This window comes from Danio aesculapii, chromosome 4 (genome assembly GCF_903798145.1).
Source record: "Danio aesculapii chromosome 4, fDanAes4.1, whole genome shotgun sequence".
Lineage (NCBI taxonomy): Eukaryota > Metazoa > Chordata > Actinopteri > Cypriniformes > Danionidae > Danio > Danio aesculapii.
Genome location: NC_079438.1, coordinates 24,055,069 through 24,072,850, shown reverse-complemented (window position 1 = coordinate 24,072,850; position 17,782 = coordinate 24,055,069). Strand labels below are relative to the sequence as shown.

Here is a 17,782-nt window from a genome sequence, read left to right as displayed (position 1 = left end):
GTCTATTATCTTGAATGTCATGGCTGTTCAAATTTTAGTTTAAAAAAACAACTCAGAGCAGAAAATTCTGAGCAGAAAATTACATTTAAATTTTATTTTAAGGTAAAAATAAAATACATTAAAAAATAATTTATTTTAAAGGGGAAATGAAGCACTCAGTCAAGTTTACAATATTTTGTACATTGGATTCCACTTTAATGAAAATATGTTAAACAAACTCAATTAATGTGACCATTTAGCAAAAAGCAGCATGTTTTACTGTAGATTTTAGACCTAAGGCGCTGTCATCTTGGAATGTCGCTGTGTCTGACATCACTGCGTTGGTTCCGTTCCCTCCACTGAACAGGTACAATGGAAGGACTGAAAACGGAGACTGTAAAGCGTGAAAGCGTTATTTAACCCAATGCGTGATGTTGTGGACATGGGGCTGATGCAAATACAAGCATCAGATGTGTGTCTAATATAAAAGTATATATATTTATTCTATTTTTCTTTTTTCCCCTTTTAATTACCGATCAATTAATGCGCTTTGATTTACTCTCTGTATTACGCTGCCTGACTGCCTGTCTGGGATTCAACCATGTTTGTAACGGACTGAACACAGAGACTGGACAGCCTAATTTAGCCCAATGCATCAAGTTGTGGACGAGCATCACAGAGCAGCTGCAAATACAACAAATACAAGCATTTAAGAGTCTTCAGTTGTGTATTTTTCGTTACCTCTCGTTTGATGCACTTTGTTTCACTCTCTCACGCTGCTCCAGCACTGCCTGATGAGGGGATTTACATTCAGACGATGCAACGATTGAAATCATACATGACTTCACACTTTACTAAGTCACATCTGTGTGGATTATGTCAAGACATATTCCCTTATCAAGTTGATCAACTCAATCTCTCAACATGTATGACAGGACATAAAAACCTGCAATAAGAAACACTGCGCCGATCTTAGTTTGATTTTAACACGAGTAGAGTTGAGGAGCTGTAGTAGTGAAAAGCGAAAGTACCTGCCTCCATTACATCAGCACCAGACCTAGTTGAAACCACAGGCAGTCAGGCAGCTAACACAAAAAGTGAATCATTACTGACAGCCCCCCACCTCTGCTCGTGTTCAAATCAAACCAAAGATCGCCGCGTTTTTTTTATGGCAGATTTTTACACCCATCATACATGTTGGAAGATTGGAATCATCGTCTTGATAAGAAAATATGTCTTGACATAATCCACACAGACGTGACTAGTAAAGTGTAAAGTCTTGTATGCTTTCAATCGTTGCATCGTCTGAATGTAAATCCCCTCATCAGGCAGTGCTGGAGCAGCGTGAGAAAGTGAAACAAAGGCCATCAAACAAGAGGTATTAACAAACGAAAAATACACAACTGAAGACACTTAAATGCTTGTGTTTGTTGTATTTGCAGCAGCTCTGCGATGCACGTCCACAACTTCATGCGTTGGGTTAAATTAGGCTGTTCGGTCCATTACAATCATGGTTGAAACCCAGGCAGGCAGTCAGGAAGCGTGATAATACAGAGTGAATCAAAGCACATCAAATGATCTTTTGTATGCCTTCAACAAGATGCCAACACATGAAAAACTGCACTTTAGGATCTCGATGCCAGTTTGCATTTCGTCAAATAAAATGTGTGCAACTAATGGACAAACATTTTCTTTGTGCAATCATACACATTCGTGTCTCATTGTCAAAGCCACGGGGTACTTAAAGTCAAGATCTCCATTACCAAAGCGGAACCATTTAGGTTTGTAATGTGACAGTGAGATTCAAGCAAGATTGGATGAATCTTATTTGAAGTGTGCAGCAAGTCTGAGAATTCGAAGCTAACTATTGTCCTCAGATCATCACGCCTAAGTGTTGAGAAGACCAGTCGGAATTGTTTCACACAACTTAAATGTAACCCAACAAAGACAACCCAGATGGGACTTGAACCCACAATCCCCAGCTTCAAAGGCTGATGCCTTATCCATTAGGCCACTGGGTCAACACTAGCCTTTGTCATATCTGATGTATGGCTCAGGACGTTCTTGTAACTCAGAAAAACAGTACTTTAGGATCCCTATGCCATATTGCATTCAGACGATCTGGTGTGTACACCTAATGACAAAACAGCTTCTCTGAGGAGTTTTCCATTGTCATGTCTTTTTGACCTAAGGGTATGTACCTAGCTTTTTAAAGGTAACACTGGACTGTCTTGCACAGTCAACTTAAAAGGAACTGCATCAAAGACAACCCAGTTGGTACTTTAAACCCACAATCCCCAGCTTCGAAGGCTGGTGCCTTATCCAGTAGGCCACTGGGCTGTTTTTACTGCCTGTGAACTGTAATATGCCTCCAGGGAGTTGCTGACACACATAACAAAAACAACATGAACAAAGAGTAGATTGGATCGGTCTCACAGAATTTTTTGTGGCACTGCAGGTTGCTTCTACAGGGCTCGTTGGTCTAGGGGTATGATTCTCGCTTAGGGTGCGAGAGGTCCCGGGTTCAAATCCCGGACGAGCCCTATGCCTGTCATAGAAAAAAGCGGCGGAGCTGTGGTATCCAATGTGTTTCTTTGTTAATTGTAGCAGCTTTTGCTGTGACTTTAGTTAATGAACATTTAGTGGACTTCTGATCTAAATCAGTCTAACATGTACAATTATACAGACAAAAAAAGGAGCGGCAATGATTCGGTTGTTAGATTTGTTTATGGATCTTTAACAACCCACCAGCTTTATATGTAAGCACCATTTTTGTCTTTGTACACAGTCTCTTCTCTGTAGGCACCATGCAGGATTCAAAACGGCCTTTCGCGTTAGGTATCTCGTTACCTTTTTAGTCATAATAGGTAATATGCATGGCAATGCAGGAAGTTAATGACATGCAAACACATCTCAAGAAAGTTTTCACAGCTACCTTGTTTCATCCACCAAACATTGCTCCCAAATTGAAGTGAGACCTTCAAAGACAACCCAGATGGGACTTGAACCAACAATCCCAAGCCCCAGAGGTCAATGCCTTATCCATTAGGTCACTGGGCCATTTCGCCAATCATTTGTCAAAGATCTTTTGTATGCCTTCAACAAGATGCCAACGCATGGAAAACTGCACTTTAGGATCTCAATGCCAGTTTGCATTCCGTCAAATAAGATGTGTGCAACTAATGGACAAACATTTTCTTTGTGCAATCATCCACATTCGTGTCTCATTGGTCCTGGGGTATGGTTTTCGCGTATGGTGTGACTGGTCTTGAGTTTCAAATTCCAGACAAGGCCACTCTCATTAACTTGAAATCACAACCTTTCTGCAGCTATTTCCTTGTTTGCATTTCATCATCATCCACCTAACATGAGACCATTAGTTGAAAGCCACGGGGTACTTGAAGTCAAGATCTCCATTACCAAAGCTTAGCGGAACCATTTAGGTTTGTAACGTGACAGTGAGATTCAAGCAAGATTGGATGAATCTTATGTGAAGTGTGCAGCAAGTCTGAGAATTCGAAGCTAACTATTGTCCTCAGATCATCACGCCTAAGTTTTGAGAAGACCAGTCGGAATTGTTTCACACAACTTAAATGTAACCCAACAAAAGACAACCCAATTGGGACTTGAATCCACAATCCCAAGCTTTGAAGGCTGATGCCTTATCCATTAGGCCAATGGGTCAAAACTAGCATTTGTCATATCTTATGTATGGCTCAGGAAGTTCTTGTTACTCAGAAAACAATACTTTAGGATCCCTATGCCATATTGCATTCAGACGATTTGATGTGTACACCTAATGACAAAACAGCTTCTCTGAGGAGTTTTCCATTGTCATGTCTTTTTGACCTAAGGGTATGAACCTAGCTTTTTAAAGGTAACACTGGATTGTCTTGCACAGTCAACTTAAAAGGAACTGCAACAAAGACAACCCAGTTGGTACTTTAAACCCACAATCCCCAGCTTCGAAGGCTGGTGCCTTATCCATTAGCCCACTGGACTGTTTTATACTTACTGTGAACTGTAATATGCCTCCAGGGAGTTGCTGACACACGTAACAAAAACAACATGAACAAAGAGTAGATTGGATCAGTCTCACAGAATTTTTTGTGGCACTGCAGGTTGCTTTTACAGGGCTCGTTGGTCTAGGGGTATGATTTTCGCTTTGGGTGCGAGAGGTCCTGGGTTCAAATCCCGGACGAGCCCTACGACAGTCATAGAAAAAGCAACGGTGCTGTGCTATCCAAGGTGTTTCTATGTTAATTGTAGCAGCTTTTGCTGTGACTTTAGTTAATGAACATTTAGTGGACTTCTGATCTAAATCAGTCTAACATGTACAATTATACAGACAAAAAAAGGAGCGGCAATGATTCGGTTGTTAGATTTATTTATGGATCTTGAACAACCCACCAGCTTTATATGTAAGCACCATTTTTGTCTTTGTACACAGTCTCTTCTCTGTAGGCACCATGCAGGATTCAAAATGGCCTTTCGCGTTAGGTATCTCGTTACCTTTTTAGTCATAATAGGTAATATGCATGGCAATGCAGGCAATGAAGGAAGTTAATGACATGCAAACACATCTCAAGAAGGTTTTCACAGCTACCTTGTTTCATCCACCAAACATTGCTCCCAAATTGAAGTGAGACCTTCAAAGACAACCCAGATGGGACTTGAACCAACAATCCCAAGACCAGGAGGTTGATGCCTTATCCATTAGGCCACTGGGCCATTTCGCCAATCATTAGTCAATCATTTGTCAAGGATCTTTTGTATGCCTTCAACAAGATGCCAACACATGGAAAACTGCACTTTAGGATCTCGATGCCAGTTTGCATTCCATCAAAAAAGATGTGTGCAACTAATGGACAAACATTTTCTTTGTGCAATCATCCACATTCGTGTCTTATTGGTCCTGGGGTATGGTTCTCGCGTATGGTGTGACTGGTCTTGAGTTTCAAATTCCAGACAAGGCCACTCTCGTTAACTTGAAATCACAACCTTTCTGCAGCTATTTCCTTGTTTGCATTTCATCATCATCCACCTAACATGAGACCATTAGTTGAAAGCCACGGGGTACTTAAAGTCAAGATCTCCATTACCAAAGCGGAACCATTTAGGTTTGTAATGTGACAGTGAGATTCAAGCAAGATTGGATGAAGTTTATTTGATGTGTGCAGCAAGTCTGAGAATTCAAAGCTAACTATTGTCCTCAGATCATCACGCCTAAGTTTTGAGAAGACCAGTCGGAATTGTTTCACACAACTTAAATGTAACCCAACAAAGACAACCCAGATGGGACTTGAACCCACAATCCCCAGCTTCGAGGGCTGATGCCTTACCCATTAGGCCAACACTAGCGTTTGTCATATTTGATGTATGGCTCAGGAAGTTCTTGTTACTCAGAAAACAGTACTTTAGGATCCCTATGCCATATTGCATTCAGACGATCTGATGTGTACACCTAATGACAAAACAGCTTCTCTGAGGAGTTTTCCATTGTCATGTCTTTTTGACCTAAGGGTATGTACCTAGCTTTGTAAAGGTAACACTGGATTGTCTTGCACAGTCAACTTAAAAGGAACTGCATTAAAGACAACCCAGTTGGTACTTTAAACCCACAATCCCCAGTTTCGAAGGCTGGTGCCTTATCCATTAGCCCACTGGACTGTTTTTATTACCTGTGAACTGTAATATGCCTCCAGGGAGTTGCTGACACACATAACAAAAACAACATGAACAAAGAGTAGATTGGATCGGTCTCACAGAATTCTTTGTGGCACTGCAGGTTGCTTCTACAGGGCTCGTTGGTCTAGGGCAGGGGTGTCAAACTCAAATTCACAGAGGGCCAAAATTTAAAAAAAATTAACAGACGAGTCTTTGCTGAGGCCAGCTTCCAGCCTCCGCCACTGAGACTGCAGCTCTGCACAAGACGTTTGGCCAGCGGAGAAATTAAAATGGTCGTGCCCAACTGAGCCTGGTTTTTCTCAAGGTTTTTTTTTTCTTCACTTCCGCCTTTAGTGAAGTTTTTTTTCCCTCTCCGCTGTCGCCACTGGCTTGCATGGTTCGGGATCTGTAGAGGTGCGCATCGTTGGATTTGCTCTTCAGTGTTTGGACTCTCAGTAGTGATTATTAAACCACACTGAACTGAGCTCAACTGAACTGAACTTAAACACTACAAACTGAATTACACTGTTCCTATTTACTGTGACCTTTTATGTGAAGCTGATTTAACACAATCTACATTGTATAAGCGCTATACAAATAAAGGTGAATTGAATTGAAGTTTTGTCCGATTTTTGACTAAAATATCCTATAGACAATACTCCTACTTTTGTCCAGTTTTGTTTTGTCAGATTTGGTCTATTTTTGTTTAGTTTTGTTTTGTTTGATTTTGCCAATTTTTGTTTATTTTTGTCTAGTTTTGTTTTGTCTAGGTTTGTTTAGTTTTGTCTAGGTTTGTTTTGTTTTGTCTGATTTTGTCTATTTTTGTCTAGTTTTGTTTTGTCTAGGTTTGTTTAGTTTTGTCTAGATTTGTTTAGTTTTGTCCGATTTTTGTCTAGTTTTATTTAGTTTGTCTAATTTTGTTTTGTCTGATTTTGTCTACTTTTGTCTAGTTTTGTCTGATTTTGTCTACTTTTGTTTTGTCTGATTTTGTCTAGATGCGTTTTGTCAGATTTTGTCTACTTTTGTCTAGTTTTGTTTTGTCTGATTTTGTCTATTTTTGTTTAGTTTTGTTTTGTTTGATTTTGTCTATTTTTGTTTTTTTTTGTCTAGTTTTGTTTTGTCTAGGTTTGTTTAGTTTTGTCTAGGTTTGTTTTGTTTTGTCTGATTTTGTCTATTTTTGTTTATTTTTGTCTAGTTTTGTTTTGTCTAGGTTTGTTTAGCTTTGTCTAGATTTGTTTAGTTTTGTCCGATTTTTGTCTAGTTTTGTTTAGTTTTGTCTAATTTTGTTTTGTCTGATTTTGTCTACTTTTGTCTGATTTTGTCTACTTTTGTTTTGTCAGATTTTGTCTATTTTTGTAGTTTTGTTTTGTCAGATTTTGTCTACTGTTGTTTTGTAAAAATTTTTCTACTTTTGTTTTGTCTGATTTTGTCTAGATGCGTTTTGTCTGATTTTGTCTACTTTTGTCTAGTTTTGTTTTGTCTGATTTTGTCTAGTTTTGTTTAGTTTTGTCTGATTTAGTTTTGTCTGATTTTGTCTACTTTTGTTTTGTCTGATTTTGTCTATTTTTGTTTATTTTTGTCTAGTTTTGTTTTGTCTAGGTTTGTTTAGTTTTTTCTAGATTTGTTTAGTTTTGTTCAATTTTTGTCTAGTTTTGTTTAGTTTTGTCTAATTTAGTTTTGTCTGATTTTGACTAGTTTTGTCTGATTTTGTCTACTTTTGTTTTGTCAGATTTTGTCTACTTTTGTTTTGTCTGATTTTGTCTAGATGCGTTTTGTCTGATTTTGTCTACTTTTGTCTAGTTTTGTTTTGTCTGATTTTGTCTAGTTTTGTTTCGTTTTGTTTAGTTTTGTCTGATTTTGTCTATTTTTGTCAGATTTTGTCTATTTTTGTCTAGTTTTGTTTAGTTTTGTCTGATTTAGTTTTGTCTGATTTTGTCTACTTTTGTCTAGTTTTGTTTTGTCTGATTTTGTCTATTTTTGTTTATTTTTGTCTAGTTTTGTTTTGTCTAGGTTTGTTTATTTTTGTCTAGATTTGTTTAGTTTTATCCGATTTTTGTCTAGTTTTGTTTAGTTTTGTCTAATTTTGTTTTGTCTGATTTTGTCTACTTTTATATAGTTTTGTCTGATTTTGTCAACTTTTGTTTTGTCAGATTTTGTCTATTTTTGTCGTTTTGTTTTGTCAGATTTTGTCTACTTTTGTTTTGTCAATTTTTTTCTACTTTTGTTTTGTCTGATTTTGTCTAGATGCGTTTTGTCTGATTTTGTCTACTTTTGTCTAGTTTTGTTTTGTCTGATTTTGTCTAGTTTTGTTTAGTTTTGTCTGATTTAGTTTTGTCTGATTTTGTCCACTTTTGTCTAGTTTTGTTTTGTCTGATTTTGTCTATTTTTGTTTATTTTTGTCTAGTTTTGTTTTGTCTAGGTTTGTTTAGTTTTGTCTAGATTTGTTTAGTTTTGTCCGATTTTTGTCTAGTTTTGTTTATTTTTGTCTAGTTTTGTTTTGTCTAGGTTTGTTTAGTTTAGTCTAGATTTGTTTTGTCTAGATTTGTTAAGTTTTGTCCGATTTTTGTCTAAAAATATCCTATAGACAATACTTCTACTTTTGTCCAGTTTTGTTTTGTCAGATTTTGTCTATTTTTGCTTAGTTTTGTCTCATTTTGTTTAGTTTTGTCTGTTTTTGACTATTTTTGTTTAGTTTTGTTTTGTTTGATTTTGCCTATTTTTGTTTATTTTTGTCTAGTTTTGTTTTGTCTAGGTTTGTTTAGTTTCGTCTAGGTTTGTTTTGTTTTGTCTGATTTTTGTCTAGTTTTGTTTAGTTTTGTCTAATTTAGTTTTGTCTGATTTTGTCCACTTTTGTCTAGTTTTGTCTGATTTTGTCTACTTTTGTTTTGTCAGATTTTGTCTATTTTTGTCATTTTGTTTTTTCAGATTTTGTCTACTTTTGTTTTGTCTGATTTTGTCTAGATGCGTTTTGTCTGATTTTGTCTACTTTTGTCTAGTTTTGTTTTGTCTGATTTTGTCTATTTTTGTTTAGTTTTGTTTTGTTTGATTTTGTCTATTTTTGTTTATTTTGTCTAGTTTTGTTTTGTCTAGGTTTGTTTAGTTTTGTCTAGGTTTGTTATGTCTGATTTTGTCTATTTTTGTTTATTTTTGTCTAGTTTTGTTTTGTCTAGGTTTGTTTAGTTTTGTCTAGATTTGTTTAGTTTTGTCCGATTTTTGTCTAGTTTTGTTTATTTTGTCTAATTTAGTTTTGTCTGATTTTGTCTACTTTTGTCTAGTTTTGTCTGATTTTGTCTACGTTTGTTTTGTCAGATTTTGTCTATTTTTGTCATTTTGTTTTTTCAGATTTTGTCTACTTTTGTTTTGTCTGATTTTGTCTAGATGCGTTTTGTCTGATTTTGTCTACTTTTGTCTAGTTTTGTTTTGTCTGATTTTGTCTATTTTTGTTTAGTTTTGTTTTGTTTGATTTTGTTTATTTTTGTCCAGTTTTGTTTTGTCTAGGTTTGTTTAGTTTTGTCTAGGTTTGTTTTGTTTTGTCCGATTTTTGTCTAGTTTTGTTTAGTTTTGTCTAATTTTGTTTTGTCAGATTTTGTCTACTTTTGTCTGATTTTGTCTACTTTTGTTTTGTCAGATTTTGTCTATTTTTGTAGTTTTGTTTTGTCAGATTTTGTCTACTGTTGTTTTGTAAATTTTTTTCTACTTTTGTTTTGTCTGATTTTGTCTAGATGCGTTTTGTCTGATTTTGTCTACTTTTGTCCAGTTTTGTTTTGTCTGATTTTGTCTAGTTTTGTTTAGTTTTGTCTGATTTCGTTTTGTCTGATTTTGTCTAGTTTTGTTTTGTCTGATTTTGTCTATTTTTCTTTATTTTTGTCTAGTTTTGTTTTGTCTAGGTTTGTTTAGTTTTGTCTAGATTTGTTTAGTTTTGTCCAATTTTTGTCTAGTTTTGTTTAGTCTTGTCTACTTTTGTTTTGTCTGATTTTGTCTATTTTTGTAGTGTTGTTTTGTCAGATTTTGTCTACTTTTGTTTTGTCTGATTTTGTCTAGATGTGTTTTGTCTGATTTTGTCTACTTTTGTCTAGTTTTGTTTTGTCTGATTTTGTCTAGTTTTGTTTCGTTTTGTTTAGTTTTGTCTGATTTTGTCTATTTTTATCTAGTTTTGTCAGATTTTGTCTACTTTTGTTTTGTCAAATTTTTTCTACTTTTGTTTTGTCTAATTTTCTCTATATGCGTTTTGTCTGATTTTGTCTACTTTTGTCTAGTTTTGTTTTGTCTGATTTTGTCTAGTTTTGCTTAGTTTTGTCTGATTTAGTTTTGTCTGATTTTGTCTACTTTTGTCTAGTTTTGTTTTGTCTGATTTTGCCAGTTTTTTTTATTTTTGTCTAGTTCTGGTTTGTCTAGGTTTGTTTAGTTTTGTCTAGATTTGTTTAGTTTTGTCCAATTTTTGTCTAGTTTTGTTTAGTTTTGTCTAATTTTATTTTGTCTGATTTTGTCTAGTTTTGTCTGATTTTGTCTACTTTTGTTTTGTCAGATTTTGTCTATTTTTGTAGTGTTGTTTTGTCAGATTTTGTCTACTTTGTTTTGTCTGATTTTGTCTAGATGCGTTTTGTCTGATTTTGTCTACTTTTGTCTAGTTTTGTTTTGTCTGATTTTGTCTAGTTTTGTTTCGTTTTGTTTAGTTTTGTCTGATTTTGTCTATTTTTGTCCGATTTTGTCTATTTTGTCTAGTTTTGTTTAGTTTTGTCTGATTTAGTTTTGTCTGATTTTGTCTAGTTTTGTTTTGTCTGATTTTGTCTATTTTTGTTTATTTTTGTCTAGTTTTGTTTTGTCTAGATTTGTTAAGTTTTGTCCGATTTTTGTCTAAAAATATCCTATAGACAATACTTCTACTTTTGTCCAGTTTTGTTTTGTCAGATTTTGTCTATTTTTGCTTAGTTTTGTCTCATTTTGTTTAGTTTTGTCTGTTTTGACTATTTTTGTTTAGTTTTGTTTTGTTTGATTTTTCCCTATTTTTGTCTAGTTTTGTTTTGTCTGATTTTATCTACCCTTGTCTAGTTTTGTCTCATTTTGTTTAGTTTTGTCTGATTTTGTCTTTTTTTGTTAAGTTTTGTCTAGTTTTTTTGTCTAGGTTTATTTAGTTTTGTCTAGATTTGTTTAGTTTTGTCTAGTTTTATCCGATTTTGTCTACTTTTGTTTTGTCTGTTTTTGTCAACTTTTTGATTTAGTCTACCTTTGTTTTATCTGATTTTGTCTACTTTTTTCTGACTTTGTCTACTTTTGTTTTGTCTGATTTTGTCTACTTTTGTCTGATTTTGTCTACTTTAGTCCAGTTTTGTTTTGTCTGATTTTGTCTACTTTTGTCAAGTTTTGTTTTGTCTGATTTTGTCTATTTTTTTGTCTGATTTTGTCTATTTTTTTTAGTTTTGTCTCACTTTGTTTAGTTTTGTCTGATTTTGTCTATTTTGGTTTAGTTTTGTCTAGTTTTGTTTTGTCTAGGTTTGTTTAGTTTAGTCTAGTTTTTAGTTTTGTCTAATTTCGTTTAGTCTGATTTTGTCTACTTTTGTCTAGTTTTGTTTTGTCTGATTTTGTCTACTTTTGTTTAGTTTTGTCTCGTTTTTTTAGTTTTGTCTGAATTTGTCTACTTTGTCTAGTTTTGTTTAATTTCGTTTTGTCTTATTTTGTCTAATTTTGTCTAGTTTTGTTTTGTCTATTTTGTTTGTCTGATTTTGTCTACTTTTGTTTTGTCAGATTTTGTCTACTTTTGTTTTGTCTGATTTTGTATAGATGCGTTTTGTCTGATTTTGTCTATTTTTGTCTAGTTTTGTTTTGTCTGATTTTGTCTACTTTTGTCCAGTTTTGTCTCGTTTTGTTTAGTTTTGTCTGATTTTGTTTATTTTTGTTGATTTTTTTCTAGTTTAGTTTTGTCTAGGTTTATTTAGTTTTGTCTATTCGTTTTGTCTGATTTTTGTCTACTTTTGTCTAGTTTTGTCAAATTTTGTCTAGTTTTGTTTTGTCTAGATGCGCTTTGTCTGATTTTGTCTACTTTTGTGAACTTTTGTTTTGTCAGATTTTGTCTACTTTTTCTGACTTTGTCTACATTTGTCTAGTTTTTTGTTTTGTCTGATTTTGTCTACTTTTATCTACTTTTGTTTTGTCTGATTTTGTCTACTTTTGTCTGATTTTGTCTACTTTTGTCCAGTTTTGTTTTGTCTGATTTTGTCTACTTTTGTCAAGTTTTGTTTTGTCTGATTTTGTCTACTTTTGTTTTTTATCTGAATTTGTCTATTTTTGTTTAGTTTTGTCTAGTTTTGTTATGTCTAGGTTTGTTTAGTTTTGTCTAGATTTGTTAAGTTTGGTCTAGTTTTGTCCGATTTTGTCTACTTTTTTCTGACTTTGTCTACTTTTGTCTAGTTTTTTGTTTTGTCTGATTTTGTCTACTTTTATCTACTTTTGTTTTGTCTGATTTTGTCTACTTTTGTCAAGTTTTGTTTTGTCTGATTTTGTCTAGTTTTGTTTTGTCTGATTTAGTCTATTTTTGTTTAGTTTTGTCTAGTTTTGTTATGTCTAGGTTTGTTTAGTTTTGTCTAGATTTGTTAAGTTTGGTCTAGTTTTGTCAGATTTTGTCAACTTTTTTCTGACTTTGTCTACTTTGTCTAGTTTTTTGTTTTGTGTCTGCTTTTGTCTACTTTTATCTACTTTTGTTTTGTCTGATTTTGTCTACTTTTGTCCAGTTTTGTTTTGGCTGATTTTGTCTACTTTTGTCAAGTTTTGTTTTGTCTGATTTTGTCTAGTTTTGTTTTGTCTGATTTAGTCTATTTTTGTTTAGTTTTGTCTAGTTTTGTTTTGTCTAAGTTTGTTTAGTTTTGTCAGATTTTGTGTACTTTTGTCTAGTTTTGTCTAATTTCGTTTGTCTGATTTTATCTACTTTTGTCTAGTTTTGTCTGATTTTGTCTAGTTTTGTTTTGTCTAGTTTTGTTTGTCTGACTTTGTCTACTTTTGTCTAGTTTTTTGTCTGATTTTGTTTATTTTTGTTTAGTTTTGTCTGATTTTATCTAACTTTGTCTAGTTTTGTTTAGTTATGTCTCGTTTTGTTTAGTTTTGTCTGATTTTGTCTAGTTTTGTTTAGTGTTGTCTAATTTCTTTTTGTCTGATTTTGTCTACTTTTGTCTGATTTTGTCTACTTTTGTCTAGTTTTGTCTGATTTTGTCTACTTTTGTCTAGTTTTGTTGTCAGATTTTGTCTACTTTTGTTTTGTCTCATTTTGTCTACTTTTGTTTTGTCAGATGTTGTCTACTTTTGTTTTGTCTCATTTTGTCTAGATGCGTTTTGTCTGATTTTGTCTACTTTTGTCTATTTTGTTTTGTCTGATTTTGTCTTTTTTGTCTAGTTTTGTTTAGCCTGATTTTATCTACCTTTGTCTAGTTTTTAGTTTTGTCTCGTTTTGTTTAGTTTTGTCTGATTTTGTCTATTTTTGTTAAGTTTTGTCTAGTTTTGTTTTGTCTAGGTTTGTTTAGTTTTGTCCAGATTTGTTAAGTTATGTCTAGATTTGTTTAGTTTTGTCTAGTTTTGTCAGTTTTTTTCTAGTTTTGTCTAATTTCATTTTGTCTGATTTTGTCTAGTTTTGTCTAGTTTTGTTTTGTCTAGTTTTGTTTGTCTGATTTTGTCTACGTTTGTCTAGTTTTGTTTTGTCTGATTTTGTCTACTTTTGTCTAGTTTTGTTTTGTCTGATTTTATCTACCGTTGTCTAGTTTTGTTTAGTTTTGTCTAATTTCGTTTTGTCTGATTTGGTCTACTTTTGTCTAGTTTTGTTTTGTCTAGTTTTGTTTGTCTGATTTTGTCTACGTTTGTCTAGTTTTGTTTTGTCAGATTTTGTCTACTTTTGTTTTGTCTGATTTTGTCTAGATGCATTTTGTCTGATTTTGTCTACTTTTGTCTAGTTTTGTTTTGTCTGATTTTGTCTACTTTTGTCTAGTTTTGTTTAGTTTTGTCTCGTTTTGTTTAGTTTTGTCTGATTTTGTCTATGTTTGTTGAGTTTTGTCTCGTTTTGTTTAGTTTTGTCTAGGTTTATTTAGTTTTGTCTATTCGTTTTGTCTGATTTTTGTCTACTTTTGTCTAGTTTTGTTTGTCTGATTTTGTCTACTTTTGTCTAGTTTTGTCAAATTTTGTCTAGTTTTGTTTTGTCTAGATGCGCTTTGTCTGATTTTGTCTACTTTTGTCCACTTTTGTTTTGTCAGATTTTGTCTACTTTTTTCTGACTTTGTCTACTTTTGTCTAGTTTTTTGTTTTGTCTGATTTTGTCTACTTTATTCTGATTTTGTCTACTTTTGTCCAGTTTTGTTTTGTCTGATTTTGTCTACTTTTGTCAAGTTTTGTTTTGTCTGATTTTGTCTAGTTTTGTTTTGTCTGATTTTGTCTATTTTTGTTTAGTTTTGTCTAGTTTTTTATGTCTAGGTTTGTTTAGTTTTGTCTAGATTTGTTTAGTTTTGTCTAGTTTTGTCTGTTTTTGTCTACTTTTGTCTAGTTTTGTTTAGTTTTGTCTAATTTCGTTTTGTCTGATTTTGTCTAGTTTTGTTTGTCTGATTTTGTCTACTTTTGTTTTGTCAGATTTTGTCTACTTTTGTTTTGTCTGATTTTGTCTACTTTTGTTTAGTTTTGTCTAATTTCGTTTTGTCTGCTTTTGTCTAGTTTTGTCTGATTTTGTCTACTTTTGACTAGTTTTGTTTTGTCAGATTTTGTCTACTTTTGTTTTATCTGATTTTGTCTATGTTTGTTTAGTTTTGTCTGATTTTGTCTACCTTTGTCTAGTTTTGTTTTGACAGATTTTGTCTACTTTTTATTTGTCTGCTTTTGTCTAGATGCGTTTTGTCTGATTTTGTCTACTTTTGTTTTGTCAGATTTTGCCTATTTTTGTCTAGTTTTGTTTTGTCAGATTTTGTCTACTTTTGTTTTGTCTCATTTTGTCTACTTTTGTCTGATTTTGTTTTGTCAGATTATGTCTACTTTTGTTTTGTCTCATTTTGTCTAGATGCGTTTTGTCTGATTTTGTCTACTTTTGTCTATTTAGTTTTGTCTGATTTTGTCTTTTTTGTCTAGATTTGTTTAGTCTGATTTTATCTACCCTTGTTTAGTTTTTAGTTTTGTCATGTTTTGTTTAGTTTTGTCTGATTTTGTCTATTTTTGTTAAGTTTTGTCTAGTTTTGTTTTGTCTAGGTTTGTTTAGTTTTGTCTAGATTTGTTAAGTTATGTCTAGATTTGTTTAGTTTTGTCTAGTTTTGTCAGATTTTTTCTAGTTTTGTCTAATTTCGTTTTGTCTGATTTTGTCTACTTTTGTCTAGTTTTGTCTGATTTTGTCTACTTTTGTTTAGTCTAGTTTTGTTTGTCTGATTTTGTTTACGTTTGTCTAGTTTTGTTTTGTCTGATTTTGTCTATTTTTGTCTAGTTTTGTCTCATTTTGTTGTTTTGTCTGATTTTGTTTATTTTTGTTTAGTTTTGTCTAGTTTTGTTTTTTCTAGGTTTGTTTAGATTTTTGTATTTTTTTTCCGATTTTTGTCTAGCTTTGTTTAGTTTTGTCTAACTTCGTTTTTTTCTGATTTTGTCTACTTGTGTCTAGTTTTGTCTGATTTTGTCTAGTTTTGTTTTGTCTAGTTTTGTTTGTCTGATTTAGTCTATTTTTGTTTAGTTTTGTTTTGTCTGATTTTGTCTCCTTTGTTTTGTCTGATTTTGTCTACTTTTGTCTTGTCCGATTTGGTCTACTTTTGTCTGATTTTGTCTGTGTTTGTCTAGCTTTGTTTTGTCTTTTTTTGTCTACTTTTGTTTTGTCTGATTTTGTCTACTTTTGTCTAGCTTTTTTGTCTGATTTTGTCTAGTTTTGTTTAGTTTTGTGTAGTTTTATTTTGTCCAATTTTGTATAGTTTTGTCTAGTTTTGTTTTGTCTGATTTTGTCTACTCTTTATAAAATTATATCCTTTATTTGTTATCGCAACATATTTTTTGTCAAGTCAACTAGATTCACTAAAGTTGTTAAGATAACAAAGGATTGTTAGTTTAGGTTGATTAAAATAATAGCATGGTGGTAACACACTGATTTAAAGGTTTGCACAGACATGTGTGTAGATATAGTGTAAAGACAGTCATATTGGGGTGATATAAACACACCCAGTCCTTTTTTTTTTTTTTTTCAAATTTAACATTATAAAAATGGGGGACCAATTGGAGCGGTTTTCAGATCGACCGCAACTTGACGTAGGAGTGTGGTCCCCCCGCCCACTGAATTGATTGACAGCTGTGCGCATTAACATGTCCCGGTAGTCATGTGTATAATCGTATCAACAAGACCAGAGGTGCAAGCAACCGGGAATAAAAGGTCTGTTCAGTTCGCTAGGATCATCAATCATCATCAAATGTGATCAAGAGTGAGTTTCACATGTTTAAAATGTTTTAAAACAGTGCATGTGCGTAATGAATTACAGCAATTCACTTCAGATTCACTTAATCAGCACAGCCGCAGGTCAGAACAATTCTAAAAGAAGACGCTTCAATCCCGGTTTGTTTTGAGTCTCTCCAGTATTTCCTTTTGGCTTCTTTAATGTTTCTCTTGGTTTTTGCCTGTGCTCTTTTATATTCCATTAAATTGTCAAAAGTATGATTTAACTTTACAACTTTAAAGATTTTGTTTCTATTTTTAACTGCACTTCTGCACTCATCTGTCCACCATGGTACCATGTTCTTTCTCCTAGCCCCTGATGTTTTACCTATTACTTCTGCTGACTCAGCTATTATGTTTGTAATCATATTGTTTAATTCCTCAACATTGTTACTCATGTTCGGCATGGCCTCAATTAGTTTACAGCTTGCTTTAAAACTGAACAGTTCCCAATTAGCTTTTCTCGTTTTCCATCTTATAGCCCAGTTATCTTCTAAAATGACATTTTGATTTCTTAATTTGGTCCAAATTGAATAATGATCACTGTCCATTGTATTACTGCTTAGTTCCCATACACACGTTCCTGCCAGTTGCTGTGTAACAAAAGTAAGATCAATTGCTGATTCCCTACCATGAGTAACATCATATCTTGTGGCTCTTCCATCATTTAAACACACTAATTGTTTATCATCCATTATCTCCTCTATAATACCCCCGTTGCTATCTGTTTTTGTACTTCCCCACAATGAGCTATGAGCATTGAAATCCCCACATACTATTAGTTTAGAGTTTTCTACCTCACAAATTTCCTCCAACACTTCACTGGCTCCTGAAAAAGTTATAAAGAGACAGGCAAATGCACTGAACTTTCTTATATTAAGCAATGTGTTAACTTATTTATTAGTTAAAATCAATTCGAAGTTAAATACTCATTTAAATAATCAAATAATTATATAAAAATAATGAGAAACAAGATGATGAGGAAAGGATAAACGTTGATTCATGCTGAGATGGATAGGAAGGTAGAAATCCGAATCCTCCACACTCTACAAAAGGTGGCTTACACGCCCAAACAGGGACTTGAACCCTGGATCGTCAGTTGAAAGGTCTGACGCTCTACCGACTGAGTTTTCTGGGGTCATTGGGGCATTAGCTTAGATTAGCTTGTGACCTGTCAAAGATGCAGCGTGCACTAAAAAGTGGGCTGTACAAAACAGGTGGCAAGAGGGAGGCGTGATGCCAATGTCACCGTAAGGAAGCCTGCCGTGGCTCCGGATTCGAAGCGGGGTTGCTGCGGCCACAATGCAGAGTACTAACCACAATCCGATCACGGCGAGTTACCGGACAGCCGTTGTGGCCCCTGTGCGACATGTTCCTCCCTCTGATTTGCCCCTTTCGGTTCAGTGAGCGCACGCTGTTGTTTTTCTCCTCCTACCAGCACGACGCTTTTCCCAAGTAACGCTGGAATATCAAACATTTGATGACTGTTGCAAGTTTAAAAATGGAACAGGACGAGCACGTGGTCGGCAGGACTCGAACCAGCGCGAGAAGACCCCAGTGGATTTCTCATGCACCACCTTAACCACTCGGCCGCAACTACAAGATTGCCTGTGCACTCCATGTCCTCATGCCTAGTACACGTATTGTGCATGCAGATGAAACTTTCAGCAAGCGATAGCTCACTGGCAAAAGCTGCGGCTGCACAAGAAGAGCCTTACA

General features: G+C 33.9%; 3 non-coding genes across 3 annotated transcripts; 2 read left to right on the top strand and 1 right to left on the bottom strand.

Annotated features, from left to right (window-relative positions):
- Positions 1 to 1,927: 1,927 nt before the first annotated feature.
- On the bottom strand, positions 1,928 to 2,000 carry trnaq-uug (transfer RNA glutamine (anticodon UUG)). The gene has a single exon. It is a non-coding gene; the product is annotated as a tRNA-Gln (tRNA).
- Positions 2,001 to 2,450: 450 nt separating this feature from the next.
- On the top strand, positions 2,451 to 2,522 carry trnap-agg (transfer RNA proline (anticodon AGG)). The gene has a single exon. It is a non-coding gene; the product is annotated as a tRNA-Pro (tRNA).
- A 1,591-nt stretch (positions 2,523 to 4,113) lies between these two features.
- On the top strand, positions 4,114 to 4,185 carry trnap-ugg (transfer RNA proline (anticodon UGG)). Its single transcript has one exon. It is a non-coding gene; the product is annotated as a tRNA-Pro (tRNA).
- The last annotated feature ends 13,597 nt before the right edge of the window (positions 4,186 to 17,782 follow it).